The following is an 18881-nucleotide window of genomic DNA, read 5'->3' as shown; positions in this document are numbered from 1 at the left end:
AGTAGTTTTTCTTCAGTATTGGTACTAGGGATTTAACTCTATCCCTAGACCTTTTTAGCCTTTATTTTGAAGCAGGATCTCACTAAGTAGCTGGGGTAGCCTGGAACATGTGATCCTACTGTCTCAGCCGCCCAAGCACTAGGAATATAGGCATGCACCACTGGGCGTAAATTTTGTGTAACAAAATTAATATTTTCATAAGTATTTTTTATGCTTCTATTTTTTATATTTTTCACTTTCTGCCATATCCTACTAACAGGTATGGCATCATAATCTAATTAAATGTTAGCTAAGAAATTATGTATGCATACAAATGATCCTTATATTTTCCTACATCAAGTTGGTTCCTAGACCCTGCCCAATATATGTCATTCTTCTCCATATTACCTCTTTAAATCACAAATAAAATTAAGAAAATTATTTTCTAAAATGTTTATAGATATTCTTGACACTCGGGATTTTTCCCCTAATTTTGAAAAAGAAATGCTACCTGTATCTAACTTACTCAATTAACTGTTCTAGTTTTGTTACTAAAAACCCCTACTGTGCCCTTGCTCCTCTCATTAATCTTGGCTCTCTTTGGTTCCATTTTCATTAGACTGAAGGCCCAGGATAGCTAGTATGCTGGATTATATTTCCCTGTTCCTTTGTAGTTTGAAAATTTTCCTCTAGGGCTTGAATCTTGCTTAGACTTTTTGCTTTTGAAAAATAAGCATTGCTGATACTTTTATTTATTTATTTATTTGCATTAGCCGAATTTGGGTGTATCACACATTAAAGAAAATGTGGGAAATGTGAGAGATTTTTTAAAGGTAAATATATATATATATGTATGTATGTATGTATATGGCATGGCAGTCCCTAATTACACCTGAATTTAATTTGTTGGCATAGAGCTATATTTTTCTTCATGCGTAAATTACTCCTAGGCATGCTTTTTAAATTTAGATCACTATCCATATGCCATGACCTAATAAGTACTTTTAATACTCTTATGGTTATCTCATAGCCAATTTTTATTACTACATAAATTTTGTATTGATTAGTGCCATCATGGTTTTGTTTACCATTCCTGCATTATGTTTTCTAAATTCACGTGACATCCTTGTTAAAATTTAGTAGTATACAAAGAAGCAGAGAACATTTTTACAGATCTTTAGAGTAGTACTTCCATTGTCTTCGTAGCTAATGTTTTTCAAAATGTTTGCATCGTATTTATCAGACTGCATTCTAACCTTCTCCTAGCTATTCCTCTTCTATCATGCCTTTTCTGCCTTCCAACAGAGCTTGGAATACCCTGTGACAAGCATTTGATTTGATTTTCCCCTTGTTACAAAGCACCTTCTAATCTGTCAGGAAAGCTCATGCCTTACATTGCTTATTCCATGAGCTGAAGCCTAGTAAGGCATCCGTGATTGTCAAATACATCATAGGCCATATAAAGATGAGCCTCCAGGGCTTTAGTTCAGGGAGACACACACACACACACACACACACACACACACACACACAGAGGGAGAGGGAGAGGGAGAGGGAGAGGGAGAGGGAGAGGGAGAGGGAGAGGGAGAGGGAGAGGGAGAGAGGGAGAAAGAATGAAGATAAAGAGAAGTGGAAGGGCAGGTTTGGTTTCTAGAAGAAACATCCTGCAGTGAGAAATGCCTAGGAGTGAAATTGACTCCCATGATGGATGATTACTCGTTGATAAGGGAGACCTGGAAATGGCACCGCTTAAACACCACTATCCATTCAGTGCATTAATGAGACAGCTTTCAGAATTCACTTGTATAAAGAGGGCTATCAATATGGGAGAAGTCCAGAGGTACTGTGGCAGATTGAAACAGGATGAATGTTTGCTAAGGGGCTGGGAATTTTTCACACCCTTCCTTATTTTCTTGCACACCACCGTCAAAACTCAGCAATGCCCAGATGTCTCAGAACTCCAACCTAATACTGTAACAGCTGTAGGATAATTTCCTTCTACGCAAGCTTAATACGCAACACTGGAAAATCACTCTGTCAGCCCTCAGAGCTAGTTTGACATTCTAAGGACACTGGCACCACAAAGCCCTTTTAGCCAAAACATTGACAGTTCAAATAGATGTTCAAAGACCACAATGCCTTTGACTGAAAATTTTGCTTTTTTCTTATTGTTGTATTATGATTAAAAAAAACAGGCATTCATTTATACTTTAATTACCCACTCATGTATGTATGTGTGTATATATATATACTGCTACGTATTCTATAAATAATTAGGCATTTACTACACTATTATTAGGAAAGCCCACCAAGAGTAAAAACAAACTAAACAAATCAAGCGATAGTGAAACTATGCACTGTGACTGAATGTGTTTTATTGATTGTGAAGACATTGTTCTCCTGACCAGCTTAAAATCCATCCTGTCATGTAAGTAAAGTCTTTTAAAGGTCAGTGTGTATGTTGCTGGTTATGTATGTAACAACTGACAACTTAGAAATAAGAGAAATTTAAAGACTTAAAGTTAGCAGTCACATGTATGCATTAATCATCCTATCATGAAAACCCACCAAAACATAAGAAAATAAGTTATGAATTTATAAAAGAAGCAGACCAGGAGATATTTCAAGGTGTTTGGGGACTACTTTAAATCGATGAAAGCGTTCATTTTTTTCAATGCTGAATCCTAAATTCCTACACTGAGGTCAGTCAGTAAGAAGCATCAAAACTCCAAAACATTAAAGCATCAATACCCCAGAAAATAACTCTGAGGTTCTGAAAGAAGTAAAACTGGAAGACACTGAGCCAGCCAACTTCATGCCCCTACTCTCCCTAGCCCAAAACATCTATAGATCTATAGATGAACATGTAAGTTTCATCTATACAGAACACAGTGAGGAGAGATGCTATGGTAAAAACAAGGAGGTCAAGCCAGGTATAGTGGAGCATGCCTGTAATCCAAATACTCAGAAGGATGAAACAGGAGGTTTTAAGACGGTCTCAACAACATATTGAGACCCTCTGTGACTTAGTAAGACCCTGTTTCAAAATAAAAAATTAAATAGAGCTGGGGGTGCAGCTCAGAGTTAGAATATCCCTGAGTTCAATTGCCAATATCACACACAAAAAGAAGTCAAGCCATCATCAACAAATTATTTTCAAGAATTCCCGGAGTGACTCGCATACCTAATCATCACTACTTTTAATGCAAACCCCAGCCCTGGCATTGCCTGAAGGTGAAGCTGTTACTTCATCTTTCCAAAAAAGGAATATTTGAGAGAAAAAGAAAAGAAAAATATGCAAAGATAAGGCTTTGTAGGACTTCTATAATCAATTGTCATAATGCTTAGCAATCACGCAGTAATCCCACCCAGGTACCAGATCACCAGATCAATTATGTAGTAACTGATTTCTAATATAAATTTTCAAACAATAAAGATAAAATTAAGCTTCTAAAGCATCCCCCCAAACAAAGATATAAAGCAGACAAGGTCACAGGCAAAAGAAAAAGTATAAGAATGATGGAGAAATGTTAGAAGCTGAATGAAAATAAAGCAGTGCTTTCAAAGTCCAAAGAAAAGACTTACATAAGAAACCATGCATGGTGAAATTATCAAGCAGGTGTGGGGAGGGCAAAGAATTTCATAAATGCAAGGTCCCAAGATCCTCTCTTATGCACCATGTTCAGGAAATCTCTTGAAGGCGTGCTCCTTTGAAAGGAGGCCATGAACCAAGAGAGGCAAAAACACTTGCTCCAGGAAACACAGGATCAATCAAGAAGGGAAGACAACTTCTGATTGGTTAGGTTTACAATTCACAGTGCAACCAATCCAAAGGTTAAACATAATCATGGTAGTCTACCACCAACAATACGATGCAAGAAATAAATATGTTTAACCAAAATGGATTGTAATTATGGTTTACATTAAATTATGTTGAAGGATAAAATTATAAGTGAAGGAAGAAGAAAAGAAAATGGATGGATGGAAGGAAGGAAGGAAGGAAGGAGTGTGAGGTGTGAACTTATTGATCTCACTCAGAGTTGATAAAAAGCACATGACTACAACTACTAATAGAAGCATATAATTTAGAATTGTGAAAATTAAATCATGGATAAATTATAAATAGGTAGATATATAGATAGATGGCTCTGAGCAGTAATATTCAGGATAGGTGGAATAAAAAAAGAATAAATTACTTTTTTTGAAGCTTCATAGTCATTGCCATTTGATTATGTTATTCACACATAATTATAGAAAAAATAAAAAGTTTTAGAAGAGGAAAACAATAGACATCTCTATGTCTTAAAAGTTCAGATATGTTGATGAAGAGCTTGAAAACATAAACATTTTTGTTAGTCACAATATTCCTGTGTATTTCTGCTTGTTTGAGATTGTAATTCAAGACTTTGAATGGAGGTATATTCTACAGAACTTGTTGACAGCTTGGATGTATAAGTCATTGAGAAATGAATAAACAAGGTCCTCATTATGCAGATAGAAGTAATTTTGTTTGAAGAATCAACCTTGCCTAAAAATTTCAAGTGATACATTTGTTAGTGCCTATTCCAAAGTTTCTTTCCCAGTTTATTTAATTTTTTTCATATTTTATTTTATGTATATTTTATATATATTGAAAATGGTGTACATTTAGACTGTGCTTCATCACCCTCCCGCCCATTTCCCTTCCCCCTTCCCTATAATGAGTGTCCAGGTTAACCATGTTGTATTTATACTATTACACATATTCGGATGTAGCTCCTCCATTGAACAACCTCAGCTTTCTTCCTCTCCTATCCTTCCATTCTAGCTTTGCTGAGATTTCTCCTCCATTATCTAGTGTCCCTCTGGTATTACCACTACTCCCTAGCTTGGGCATATTAGAGAAAACATGTCCCTTCTCTCTCTGTGCTTGACTAATCACACTTAACATAATGTTCTCCAGTTCCTTCCATTTTCCTGCAAATGCTATTATTTTATTCTTCATTATAGCTGAATAGAATTCCATTGGGTGTATTTCCCATAATATTCCAATCCATTCAACTGTTGATGGAGACCTAAGTTGGTTCCATATTTTGGCTATTACAAATTGTGCTGCTATGAACATGGGTATGCATATGTTAATGTAATTCTGTGATTTCAAGCCCTTTGTAAAGACACCTAGGAGTGATATAGCCGGATCAAATGGTGGATCTATTCCCAGTTTTCTAAGGAATCTTTATACTGATCTCCATAGTGGCTGAACTACTCTGCACTCCTACCAACAGTGTAAGGGTTCCTCTTTCCCCACATCCTCACCAGCATTTGTTCTCACTTGACTTCTTTATGCTTGCCACTCTGATTGAGGTTAGATGGAATCTCAGCATAGTTTTGATTTGCATCCTCCTGATGGCTAATGATGTAGAACATCTTTTCATGTATCTATTTGCCATTTGCATCTCTTCTTTTGTGAAGTGTCTATTCAGTTTAGTTGCCCATTTCTTGATTGGGTTGTTTGTTTTGCTAGGGTAGAGTCTTTTGAGCTCTTTGTATATTCTGGATATTAGCCCCCTATCAGAGTGGTGGCTGGTAAAGATCTTCTCCCATTCTGTAGGCTTCTTCTTTAGGTTCTTGATGGTTTCCTTTGATGAGAAGAAACTTTTTAGTTTGATGCCATCCCACTTGTTAATTCTTTCTTTAATTTCCTGTGCTTTGGAAGTCTTGTTGAGAAAGTTACTGCCTGTGCCTATATGTTGGAGTGTTGATCCTATGCCTTGCTCTAATAACTTCACAGTCTCTGGTCTTTGATCCATCTAAGTCTTTGATCCATCTTGAGTTGATTCCTGTTCATGGTGAGAAATAAGAATTCAAATCAAACTTTCTACAAATGGGTAGCCAGTTCTCCTGGCACAATTTGTTGAAAAGGCTGTCTTTTCTCCAGTGTATGAGTTTGGCCCCTTTGTCAAAGATCAATTGATTATAGATGTGTGGGTTTGATTCTGTATCTTCTGTTTTTTTCCACTGGTCAGTCTGCCTTTTGTTGTGCCAATACCATGCTGTTTTTACTACTATTCCTCTATAGTATAATTTGAAGTCTGGGATTGTGATGCCTCCTGCCTGATTCTTATTGCTGAGAATTGCTTTGGCTATTCTGGGGCTTTTATTTCTCCATACAAAATTCCTACCCCTCCACCCGGAAGGCCATGAAGGTCCTGGCCTCATGGCCCCAACCCCAGGCGGGTGGGCAGGAGTGGGCAAGGCTGCCTTAGGTGACCCACCCCACCCAGAAGGCCCAGGAGGCCCGAGCAGCATGGCCCTGACCCAGGGAGGGTGGGCAGGTATGGGCGAGGCTCCCTTAGGCAACCCCCCCTACCAAGAAGGCCCCAGAGGTCTGGGCCCCATGGCCCAGACTCCAGGCTGGTGGGCGGGTGCGGGAGCAGGCGAGGCACCCTTAGGCGACCCACACACACACACCTTGAAGGCCCTGGAAGCCTGGGCTTCATGGACCAGACCCCAAGAGAATGGGCTGGCGTGGGCGGGGCTCCCTTAGGTGACCACCCCCCCAAGGCCCCCGGAGGTCCGGGTCACATGGCCCCCAACCCCAGGCAGGTAGGCAGATGCGGGCGGGGCACCCTTAGGAGACCCCCCCTCCCACCTGAAAAGAATAAAAAAATTTTTCATCACTACCAAGTGCCTGATCCCACATCCTCCCCAAACCACACATACTCTCTTCTCTTATTAAAAACAAAAAAAAAAGGAAACAAAAAAAAGAAAAATATTCAAGAGGGGTTAAGATGGTCCCAGCGGCAGCTAGAATATTGGAGATGCAGACAAAACATATCCATCTGAACTGGAACTTTTGGAAAAATTCCCCATGAAGGAGGACTGCTGCTTCTCTACATCATTAAGAATCCTGGACATCACCAGTAAGGAGAGTCTAGTGGAGACCTAGGAAGAAGGCAGTGGCAGCAGCAGTGGTCAAGATGGCAGTGGAGACTTGGATTTGGGAGAGACAGACATCTGATCCAACCCACCCTGATTTTCTGAAGAAATTACCCCAAAGATGAATGCTACTGTCGCACATGCTTAGGAACACTAGACATTATGCGGTATGGGTAAAGAGCTTGGGAAAGATTTGAAATGGTGGAGGCAGTCACATTGGCAGCAGCAAGTACTCAGGGGAGGCAGAGATCTGACATAATACATCTAGATCTTTTAAAGAAATTACCTTAGAGGCAGAATACTACCATCACCACGCACTCTTGGGAACATGGGACAACCTGCTGGGTGAAGAGGGTGCTCGGATCAGAGCCTACTGAGGGGTGAGGCCAGTGCCAGGGCCAGCAAGGCTGGGATTGGAGCCTGCTGCGAGGCAAGGCCACTACAGAGGCCTCCAAAGCTGGGATTGGAGCCGGCCGAGGGGTTAGGGCAGTCCCACGGTCAGTGAGGCTGGGATCAGAGCCTGCCATGAAGCAAGGCCAGTGCTGGGGCCTCCGAGGCTGGGATTGGAGACTGACAAGGGTTTGGGCCAGTGCCAGGGCCAGCGAGGCCAGGATCGGAGCCTGCAATGAGACAAGGCTGGTGCTAGGGCCTCCAAGGCCAGGATTGTAGCCTGTTGAGGGGTTAGGCCAGTGCTGTGGCCAAGGAGGCCGGGATCCGAGCCTGCCTTGAGGTATGGCTGGTGCTGGGGCCTCTGAGGCCGGGATAGGGCCTGCCGAGGGGTGAGGTCAGTGCTGGGGACAATGAGGCCGGGATTGGAGCCTGCCCTGAGGCAAGACCATTACTGAGGTCTCCAAGGCAGGGATTGGAGCCAGCCAAGGGGTTAGGCTGGTGCCATGGCCAGCATGGTAGGGATCGAAGCCTGCCATGAGGCAAGACTGGTGCTGGGACCTACAAGGCCAAGTTCGGACTCTACTGAGGGGTAAGGCACGTGCTGGGGCCAGCAAGGCCAGGATCGGAAACTGTGAGGTAAGGATGTAGCTGGGACTTGCAAGACCAGAATAGGAGTCTGCTGAGGGGTTAGGCCGGTGCCAGGGTCAGCGAGGCCAGGATCAGAGCTTGTCCTGAGGCTAGGCCAGTGCTGGGGTCTCTGAGGCCAGGAGAGGAGCCAGCCGCGTGGTTAGTTCAGTGCGGGGGCCAGCAAGGCCAGTAACGGGGCCTCCCATGAGGCAAGGCCGGTGCTGGAGCCAGTGAGGTCAGGATTAGAGTCCTCTGGGTGGCCAGGCCACTACTGGGGCTGTCAAGAGTGGGATCTGAACTTGCATTGTGGCATGCACAGAGAAATTGCACAGAAAATAAAATCCAGATGCTTCCCCTTATTAGCAAGAACTAGGAGGAAAGGGGTAACAGGAGGAGGTCAAGTAGTAGAAAGGGCCCTATTGAGAAGCAATTAAGGTGACCAATCAGAGGGGAGGGGATGGGGGAGGATGGAATCTCTTTAAAACTCATGAAGTGTGTAAACAACTATATCAAAGATAATCACCAATTAAGCATGGGATCGAGGGAGAGGGAGGGAATGGGATGGGGATTGGATGAGGGCTAATTCGATGATAGGTGCTTGTATATCCTCTCAAGTCTTGTATTTCAAAGTGATGTATGATTACCAAAAAATAATAATAATAAATAATTGCCACAAAAAATAAAATAAAAATAAAATAAATTTTAAAAAATAAAAATAAAGAAAAACAAGATTTCTAACTAATTTATCCAGGTCTTTGAGGAATGTTGATGGTATTTTAATGGGAATTGCATTGAATCTATAGATCACTATTGGCAGAATGGCCATTTTGATGATATTTATTCTGCCTATCAATGAGCAAGGGAGATATTTCCATCTTCCAAGGTCTTCTTCAATTTCTTTCTTTAATGTTTTGTCGTTTTCTGTGTAGAGGTCTTTTACATCTTTGGTTAGATTTATCCCTATGTATTTTATTTATTTAGAGGTTATAGAAAATGGAATAGTTTTCTTTATTTCTTTTGTTGTAGATTCATTGTTGGCATAAAGAAAAGCAACTGATTTCTTTAGGTTGATTTTGTATCCTGCAACTTTGCTGAACTGGTTAATCTGCTCCTGAAGTCTTTTGGGTGAGTTCATTGGGTCTTCTAGATAAAGAATCATATCATCTACAGATAATGATAGTTTTAATTCCTCTCTTCCTATTTGAATAACTTTGCTATGTCTTATTGCTCTGGCAAGAGATTCAAGGACTATATTAAAAAGGAGTGGTAATAGTGGACATCTTTGCAGTTTTTCCCCATTCAGTATGATGTTGGCTTTGGGTTTATTTTATATTGCCTTAATGATGTTGAAATATGTTCCTTATATCCCAATTTTTGGCAGTGATTTTAACATAAAATATTTTTAAATATTTTATTGGTTCATTATAATTACAGCTCATAGTGATATTCAAAGCAGTATAAATGTGCATGCACACAGATAGTGGTGTATGTCCCTCCATGTTCCTCCCCATATATGTTAGTGAGATTGATAGTGATACCTTAGAATATGGATGTGTCATTATTTGAAGTGTTCAGTTTCTTTTTTGTGTTCAGTTTTCTACTTTATGGTTAATCTCTTTGAGTATTTTCTCCAGCACTGGTTTTGAAGACATAAATTCCTTCAGTTTCTGTTTTTGTCATGGAAGCTTCTTATTTCCCCATCTAATTTGATAGATAGTTTTGCTGGGTAGAAAATTTTTGGCTGGTAGTTGTTCTCTATCAGAGTTTGGAATATGTTATGCCAAGCCCTTCTGGCTTTCATGACGTGGTTTGGGAAGTTTGGAGTGATTCTAATTGGTTTGCCTCTGAATGACACTTGGCCTTTTATTTTTGTTGCCTTTAAGATTCTCTGCTTGGCTTCTACATTGTTAATTTTGACAATTATGTGGCGTGGGTAACTTTTCTCTGATCCTGTATAAAGGGAGTTCTGTAAGTTTCCTGGACCTGTTTATCATCCTCTTGCTCTATGTTTGGAAATTTTTCTGCTATTATTTCTTTGAAGAGATTATTAATCCCTTTGGTTTCACCATCTTTTCCCTCCTCTATTCTCATTATTCTTAGGTTAGCTCTCTTAAAATGGGCCCATATTTCTTCAATGTCACATTCCTGCTGTCTGATTTTTTTCTAAGTTATAAATTATGCATTCTTTTTTGGAGTGATCATCTTCTAGAAGTGAGATTCTATTCTCCATATGGTCTAATTGATTGTTTATAGTTTGAATTAATTGATGTCTTTACTTCAATGATTGATTCCTTTATTTATTTTAGACTCTCTCTAAATTCTTTTTGAAGGTCCTGTATTATTTCTACAGTTATATTCCTGATTTGATCTTCTGGAGATCTCTGAATTTCTGTGTTCTGATATTGTGGGATTATGTTCTGATATTGTGGGATTATGGGCGTTCATTGCTCTATTAATGTACCTCTTTCCCATGATTTTAAAAGTTTGTGCCTTTTCTGGGTTCTTCCCTGCATCAATACGACTTCACTTAGGGTGCTCTGGATCTCAAGTTTGTGGTAATCTCAGCCACCACTACTTCTTTACTGGGTTTTATTGCAAAGTCACAGACCCAGGGACTTAATTGAGGTTGCACGAGACTGTGGGGGTGCTGAGCTGGGTGTTTCCCCACAGGAAGCTGCGACTAGGGTGTGGTATCTTTGCCACCACTACTTCTTCACTGTGTTGGACTACAAAATCTCAGGTCCAGGGAGATTATCAAAGCTGCACAAGTCCCTGGGAGCGCAGTGCTGGAATTTCTCCTTTTGGGGCCACATTTTAACTTGCAGTTATTATGCACTCTGATCTGGAGCTGTCACAGGTGTGGTGGACTCGCCAATGCTGCTGGCAGTATGGCACCACTGCCACACCCTTGGCCATAAGGCTGGTGTATTTCTTTTCTGGTTTTGATCTCTGTTCTGAGTCCCTTAAAGGCATGATGAGCTTGGCCAATGGGAGTTTTAGATATTCTTTGCACTGAAAGAACTGCTGAATTACACCCAAATAATCTGCAGCTGCTCACTTCAGCTCCTTTTTTTCTTTCCTCTCTGAAGCCTGTGGCTGTGAGGCAAGATGGCGCTGGTACGGCTCCACTGCCACGATGTGGGCTGGTTTCTTTTCTGGTCTCTAGTTCTTCTTCTAGTCTTCTTTTTCTCTGTCTCTTGTGTTTATATTTCTGCTGATAGTGTGTTCTGGTTATGAAAAGTGCTGATTTTGTGGCAATAGAGATTAAGTGTTAGCAGGATTTGTAAACGCTGCTTTTCTTGGTCACCATCTTCCTGGAAGTCCAGATGTTGGATTTTGTGAAATGCTTTTTCAGCATTCATTGATATGATCATGTGGTTTTTGTTCTTAGTTCTATTCATGTGCTGAATAACATGTATTGGTTTGTGTATGTTGAAACAGCCTTGCTTTTCTAGGATGAAACCAACTTGGTCATGGTATACAATTTTCTTTATATGGTTTTGAATGCATATAGCTAGTATTTTGTTTAGAATTATTGCATCCATGTTCATTAAGGATATTGGTCTATAATTTTCCTTTTTTGAGGTATCTTTATTTGGTTTGGGGATTAATGTGGTACTGGCCCCATAGAAGGAATTAGGGAGAATTCCATCTCTTTCATTTTCCTGGAACAAGTTGTGAAATATTGGTATTAGTTCTTCACTGAACGTTTTGTAGAATTCAGCTAATGGGAACCCATTAGGGCCTGGGGGTTTTTTTGTTGGCAGAATTTTGATTTCAGTTTCTATTTTTTTGTTGGCTATTGGTTGGTTTAGGCTTCCTACATCCTCTTGGTTCAGTTTGGTTGGTTATATGTGCTTAGAAATTTATCAATTTCTTCCATGTTTTCCAGTCAGTTGGAGTATAAATTCTCAAAATAGGTTCTGATAATCCTTTGAATTTCCCCTCTATCTGTGGTGATGTTTTCTTTTTCATTTGTGATTCTAATAATTTGAGTTGATTCTCTCTTTCTTTTGATTAGGTTGGCCAGGGGTTTGTGAATCCTATTAATCTTCTCAAAAAACCAGCTTTTTGTTTTGTTGAGTCTTTGAATTGTTTTTCTGTTCTCTATTTCATTTATTTCTGCTCTTACTTTAATAATTTCCTGCCTTCTTCTGGTGTTAGAATTAGACTGTTGCAGTCTTGCTAGGTCCTTCTACCCCCATACCCCCATACTACAGTCCAAGGCCTATTTTAAACTTTTTATTTGGAAACAGGGTCTTTTAAGCCAGCACTGCGAGCTTCAAACCTGCACGATCCTCCTGTCTCCACTTCCCAAGCATGGGGATTACAAGCAGGCTCCATAATTCATGGCTTGCTTGGTGACTTTCTGTTCTTCTTATGTGGGCACTCAAAGCTTTGAACTTTCCTCTCAGCACTGCCTTCAAAGAGTCCCATCGATTTTGGTAAGTTGTTTCTCTGTTTTCATTTAATTTCAGAAATTTATTTATTTCTCCCCTAATTTCTGATCTTACCCACTTGTCAATCAATAGTGTATCATTCAATCTTCATGGATTTAAATAGTTTCTTTTAGGTTTCCTGTTGTTGATTTCTACTTTCATTCTATTAAGGTTTGAAAAGATCAAGGGATTTATGTTATATTATTTGAATTTACTAGTGCTTGCTTTGTGTCCCAGGATGTGATCTATTTTGGAGAAGGTGTCATGGGCTGCTGAGAAGAATGTGTATTCTGTTGTTCCTGGTTGAAATATTCTGGATATATCTATTAGTGCCATTTGGTTTATAGTTTTCATTATTTCTGAAGAGTCTTTACTCATCTTTTGCCTTGAAGTTCTATCCAGTGGTGTGAGAGGTGTATTGAAGTCTTGCACTATAATTGTATTTGGGTCTATTTGAAATCTGATGTCCAGGAGGATTTGTCTTACAAAAGTGTCTGCACTCACATTCAGGTAATAAACATTTACTATCATTATATCTTCTTAGTGAATTGTTGCTTTTATAAAAGGAAGTGCCCTTCTTTGTCTCTTCTGATGTGTTTTAAAGTCTATTTTGTTGGATATCGGTGTTGCTACACCTGCCTGTTTTTGTTCTCCATTGGCACAATACATCTTTTTTTCCATTTCTTCAGTTTCAGTATGTGAATGTCTTTTGCTGTAAAGTGAGTTTCTTGCAAACAGCATATATTTGGAATATGTTTTATAATCCACATTGCCAGTATGTGTGTTTTGATTGGAGAGTTAAGCCGTTTGAAATTCAGCATTATTACTGAAATATGGTGTTTGTTTTCTATCATTTTGTGTTCTGTCTTTTGCTGGATATAATATTTCTTCTTTCCTTACATGCCCTGCTGATCAACTTCATTGCTTCTCTGGTTCTAGAGTCTACTTCTTTTTTCTTCTTTATGGTTTATTTCTTTAAGTATTTTCTCTACTGATGGCTTAGAAATCATGAAATTTTTTAATTTCTGCTTATTTTTAAACACTTTTGTTTCTCCGTCAATTTTGAATAATAATTTTTCTGGATATAGCAGTTTGGTTTGGAAGTTGTTTTCTTCCAGAATCTGAATCGCAACATGCTGGTCTCTCCTAGCATTCATGACTTGGGATGTATAGTCTGGGGTGATTTTTTTATTGTTTTGCCTCTATATGTCACCCATTCTTTTGTTCTCACTTCTTTTAAGATTCTTTCCTTGACCTCTATGTTGGTCATTTTGATTGCTATATGGCATGAGGACATTCTTCTTTGATCTTATCTTAATGGTATTCTGTAGGTCTCCTGAACATGAAGATTCAAGTCTCTTTCCATGTTTGGAAAATTCTCTGAAATTATTTCTTTGAAGAGATTATGGATGCTCTTGGTCTGTCCCTCTATCCCTTCTTCAATGCCTTCTATCCATAAGTTAGGCCACTTCATATTGTACCATAGTTGTTGGTGTTAGGTTTTCTTGCTGTAATGACTTCTGTATGTTGTTGACAGTTTTTTATTTTTATTTATTTATTTATTTTTGGTTTTGAATGAACTGTCTTCTAACAGTGATATTCTACTTTCCATTTTATCTAATCTTCCAAAATTTCTTTCTATTGCTGTCTTCATTTCATTTATTGACTCTCATTTCCTTCTAGACCTTTTTTTTATTCTTTCTTAGTGTTTCAATTTCCTCTTTCATTTTCTGTAGACTTGTTTTAAAGCCTTTCATCATATTGTACATTAAGATTCTGAACTTCCCTTCTTGCATTTCTTGTAGGTCATTATTAGTGATTTCTGTTTTCCTGTCATTATTCCTGGTTCTCATATTTTCAAGGTTCTCAGGCCTGTTTTTCTGATGTCTTCCCATCGTTTGTGAGTATTATGTCTAATCCAATTTTAGTATTAGGAATTTAGAGGTGTGAGCAGGTTAGCAGTACTTTTTAGAATGGTGAGGGTTGGGTGATGGGTGAGGAAGGAGCCATGGTGATGGGTACAGTTGTCAGGTTAGGTAGAGGATATGTTTAGGTTGAGTAAGAATTTAAGTATAATAAGGTAATATCATGTTGAGAATTAGAGAGAGTTATATAGTAGGACTCTTTAGTTAGTAGAGTATTTAAGTATGGAGATACCTTGAATATTAAACAAGGAGATACGATATGGGAAAAAGTTTTGAGGGAAGAGAGTAGAGAGGCTAGAGTGGGGAACTTTGTAAGATGAATAGGTGAAGGAGCAAACAAACAAAAAAGTAACAACACAAGATAGAAAAGCTAACTATTATATAATCAAACACACACACACACACACACACACACACAACCAGAAGAGGGGGAAAAAAAAGAAAAATAGCCAGGTGTGGTGGCACACACTTGTAATCCCCGCTCTTGAGACCTGGAAACGGAAGGATCACACAGGTTCGAAGCCAGCCATGCTGGCTTAAAAGACCCTGTTTCCAAATAAAAATATATTTAAAAAAATACGTCTGAGAATGTAGGTAGAAAGGCTTCCAGGAACCCCAGTACCACCAAAAAGATGAAAGAAAAAGAAAAAATAGTGTAAGAAAGAGATAAAAAAAGGAACAAAAATAAAATAAAAAGAACTAGTGACTGTGTGAGACCAGAAAACAAAGTATCAAACATATAAAAAACCCAAATAAAAGGAAAAGAAAGGGGGGGGGAAGAACAACAATAATAAAACAAAACAGTCCTACTAATTTACAAATATAGGGTCATGACCATATAATATCTGAATGTCTGATCGTTGTGGTAGCTTTCAGAGTATAATCCATTGTTTCTTAATTTGCTCTGTACCCTATTGTCATCTTCTTAACCCACTCTCTAGGTGTTTGGACCCCTCTCTTGCCTTTGACAGCTTTGGGTTTAGGTGTCAGGACATCTGGTGTCACCGTTAAGAAATTCTGTACAAGTGCCATGTTCTGTGTATTTCCAGCCTGTAGTCCACGCCTCTTCATTCTTCACACTGGAATCATGCCTCTGCTTCTCTACTGCAGTGGTGGAGGGTGTCTAAAGTAATCTTGGAAACTCCCCCTGTGGCCCTGTGCAGGTATTGCACCTTGAAGACCTTTCCTGTGTCCCAGTAAATTCTAACTGGGCTAGCCTGTCGGGTCCCAAGATGCACTCTGGGCACAAAGGGTTGCCACAGGGTCCTGGGGCGCACACAGTACCGCCAAAGCACTGCCGGTCCTGGGGCGCGCGCAAACTGGGTGCATAGCTATTGCTGGTCCTGGGGCATGGGCTGGCCTCTTTAGGCCAGCTCCGGGTCTCAGGGCATGGGGCAGGCCCAGACAGCTAGTGCTGGGTCCAGTGGGTTCAGGTGGGGCACACAGGCTAGCACCGGTCTTGGGCTCAGGCAGGGTGCACAAGACTAGAGTTGGATCCCAGAGTGTGGGCCAGGCATACATGCCTAGTGCTAGACCAGAGACACAGGCTGGGTGCACAAAGCTAGTGTCAGGTCTCAGGGCGCGTCCAGGGAGCACACAGCTAGGGCTGTCCCGGGGAGCTGGTAGGGTGTGTGAGGCTAACTCAAGAGATCACACAAGGCTAGTGCTGGACCCGGTGTGAGGGCTAGGTGCACAAGGTGAGCTCCGGGTCTAGGGGTGCAGGCCAGCACATACAGCTAGCCTAGGTCCTGGGGCGTGGGCAGGGTGCACAAGGATAGCGCTGTGTCCTGGGGCAAGGGCCAGGAGCCCAGGGTTAGCACTGGTCCTGGGGTGCATGCTAAGTCCTGTAGCTTCTCTGAATGCACTCAGATACCTGGATTCCTTGATCCAGGTGTCTGGAGGACTCACTGTGCCACTGTGGTTCTGCCTTTGGTAAGCAAACAGGCTTCTGGCTCAGGTGCAGCTTGCTGCTTATGATGTTGGAGCTCTATGTCTTTTATCAAACTCCTGGGTTATTTTTCCACATAGGTGTCAGTCAGTTCCAGGGATTGTGGTTTGGGCTGGCAACCTGCACTGGTGCCAGCAGCCTGGCTGTGTCTGCAGCAGATTCTTTCCTCAAACTTTTTTTTTTCAGTGTATTTTGCAGTTCAGGGTTACTGGATTCCTTCCGCCAAGGTTCCTGGATCTGTTTCGGTTCCTGAGATATATTTATTTAGTTGGTTAATACCCTACCTTCTTGGTAGTTGAACTTTTATTTATTTCAGCCACTGAGAAGTGCTGTGTCCCACAGTCACCATTTTGAGTTCCCTCCCCTCTTTCCCAGTTTAAAATCAAGTGTTTTGCATTTGACCTAAGAAACATTCTTTAACCATGATAATTCACAACTCTCTAACATTGTTAAAATAATAGGTTCTTTCTTATCTACTTCTGTTTTTGTTGTTGTTATTGTTCGTTTTCGGTTTTGTTTTACTTTTTGGTTATTTTTGTGGCACTAGGGATTGAACCTAGAAGAATTTTTATTTTTTGTTTTGAATTAGGATCATGTTTAGTTCCTGGGTATCTCACTACATTGCTGAGGCTGGCCTTAAACCTGCCATTCTTTTGTTCCAGACCCTAAAATACTAATAACACAAGTGTATGCCACCACCTTTAGTTCTATCACTTATTTAGAAGTTGTATGCTTTGATTCTCTTAATTATACATATGACAACACACACACACACACACACACACACACTCACACACACACCCTCAAAGCACTAATTAGACACATTCTGTGATCTACTTCAGACTTTGTAAAGAAACTTTGGAAAAAGCTCTAACAAACATATCACTTGAATTTTTTAGGCAAGTTTGATTCTTCAAACACAACTACTTCTATCTGCATAATGAGGATCTTGTTTATTCATTTCTCCAACTTGAAGCTTGTAAGATAGGAGGACTGGAAGTTTTGTCTTTCTCCCTAGAGAACTAAGGAAACAAAAGCATATCCAGCCCCTGACTTCCAGGAACTGGTCTGACACTAAGAGCTCTGTGCTTTCAGATTTTGGCCTGTACTCAGGACTAGACCCTGTTCTTCTCCTGTAGAACATAAAGAATCATACTAATATCAACATTAGACAAAAATCACTCTGATACCAAGATAAAGCAAGGCTACTTCATAATTTTGTTTAAACACAGAAAAAGACAAGCACATTGAACAACCCACAAAATGACAAACATCTTTCATCCCAGCTTACCTGAGAAACAGTTAAAACAATTACATCTCTATCTTTGCTTTAGTTTGTTTCCCCAAACACTAAAGTTATTGAAATCTCAGGTCACAGAATTCCTCTCACTTCCTCACAGTATCCAAATCAGAGTATATTCATGCTTCTTGAAACTCTTTACAAAATGACCCTCTAGTAGATTCATTTTAATACTGAGACAACCCACATTTCCCCCATGGAGTCTGCTGTCCCCTCCTACAACAGGTAATAATCAAAAGTTGTCCAACTACTAGTATACTATGAGTGGGTGTGGGTCGGAATACATTGACACTATGGAGTTATTTTGTGCTGGCACATTTTCTAGGCAATTTAGAGGAAAAGTTTCCATTTGAACAAGTCGTTTTCTCTTTCAGTCAATACAGTATGACTTTAGTGAGGAGTGGTTCAGCCCAAACAACATGCCCACTACAGATAATGTACACTTGCTTCTTCCATAATATTTAAGAATTTGGATTCTGAAACTCAGATTCTCAGGCTTAAATGCCAACTCTACTTCCTACTTTGTGCTAGGTACTATATGTCCTAACTTCATCTTGGAATAATGGCTTTCATAGGCTTTCAATTTTTTTTCCTGTTATTATTGTGCAAGACCAAACCAGAAGTTAAACAGGTTTAAATTTGTTCATATGTCTGCTTGCTTTTGCTCTAGGTATTTAATCTTTCTAGAACTTAGTTGCCTCATCCTAAAACTTGGCTTATTCTAGTTCTACCCATAAGAGTTGTTTTGACAACTAAAGACCTAGTGGTAATAGAGGACTCAGCATAGTACCTAGAATATTCTGGTTATCAACAAATGTTTATTATTGTAATCATTAACATCACCCTTTGTCTTGAATGGAATCATCTTGCATGAGGGCAGTGTGAAATTAAGCTTGGGGAATGGAAGTTTAATTTCAGATCTTTCTTATTTCAGTTAGTTAGTTAGTTAGTTTTGGTGGTACTGGGGTTCCTGGAAGCCCTTCTACCTCAGGGCTACACTCCAAGACCTATTTTTTATATTTTTATTTAGAAACAGGGTCTCTTAAGGCAGCGAGGCTGGCTTCAAAACTGTGCAATCCTCCTGTCTCCACCTCCCAAATGCAGGGATTACAAGCATGCGCCACCACGCCCGGCCCTAATTTCAGATCTTTCAAAAGCATCTAGTACATAGTAAGTAGGCATTTGGTAATTTTGAATGCATGCATGGGTAAAATTTACTTTGTCATTTTTTTGCTAATTGAGTATTAATGCAGATTTTACAAAGTGAAAACATACTAATGGCATTCAATTTTGTATTATAGCTTATTACTGGTTTGCTGTGAATCAACAAAATTTGAGGATTTATTATTAAACTC

The sequence above is a fragment of the Muscardinus avellanarius genome (assembly GCF_963383645.1).
Source record: "Muscardinus avellanarius genome assembly, chromosome: 4".
Lineage (NCBI taxonomy): Eukaryota > Metazoa > Chordata > Mammalia > Rodentia > Gliridae > Muscardinus > Muscardinus avellanarius.
Note: the sequence above shows the minus strand (reverse complement) of the source record.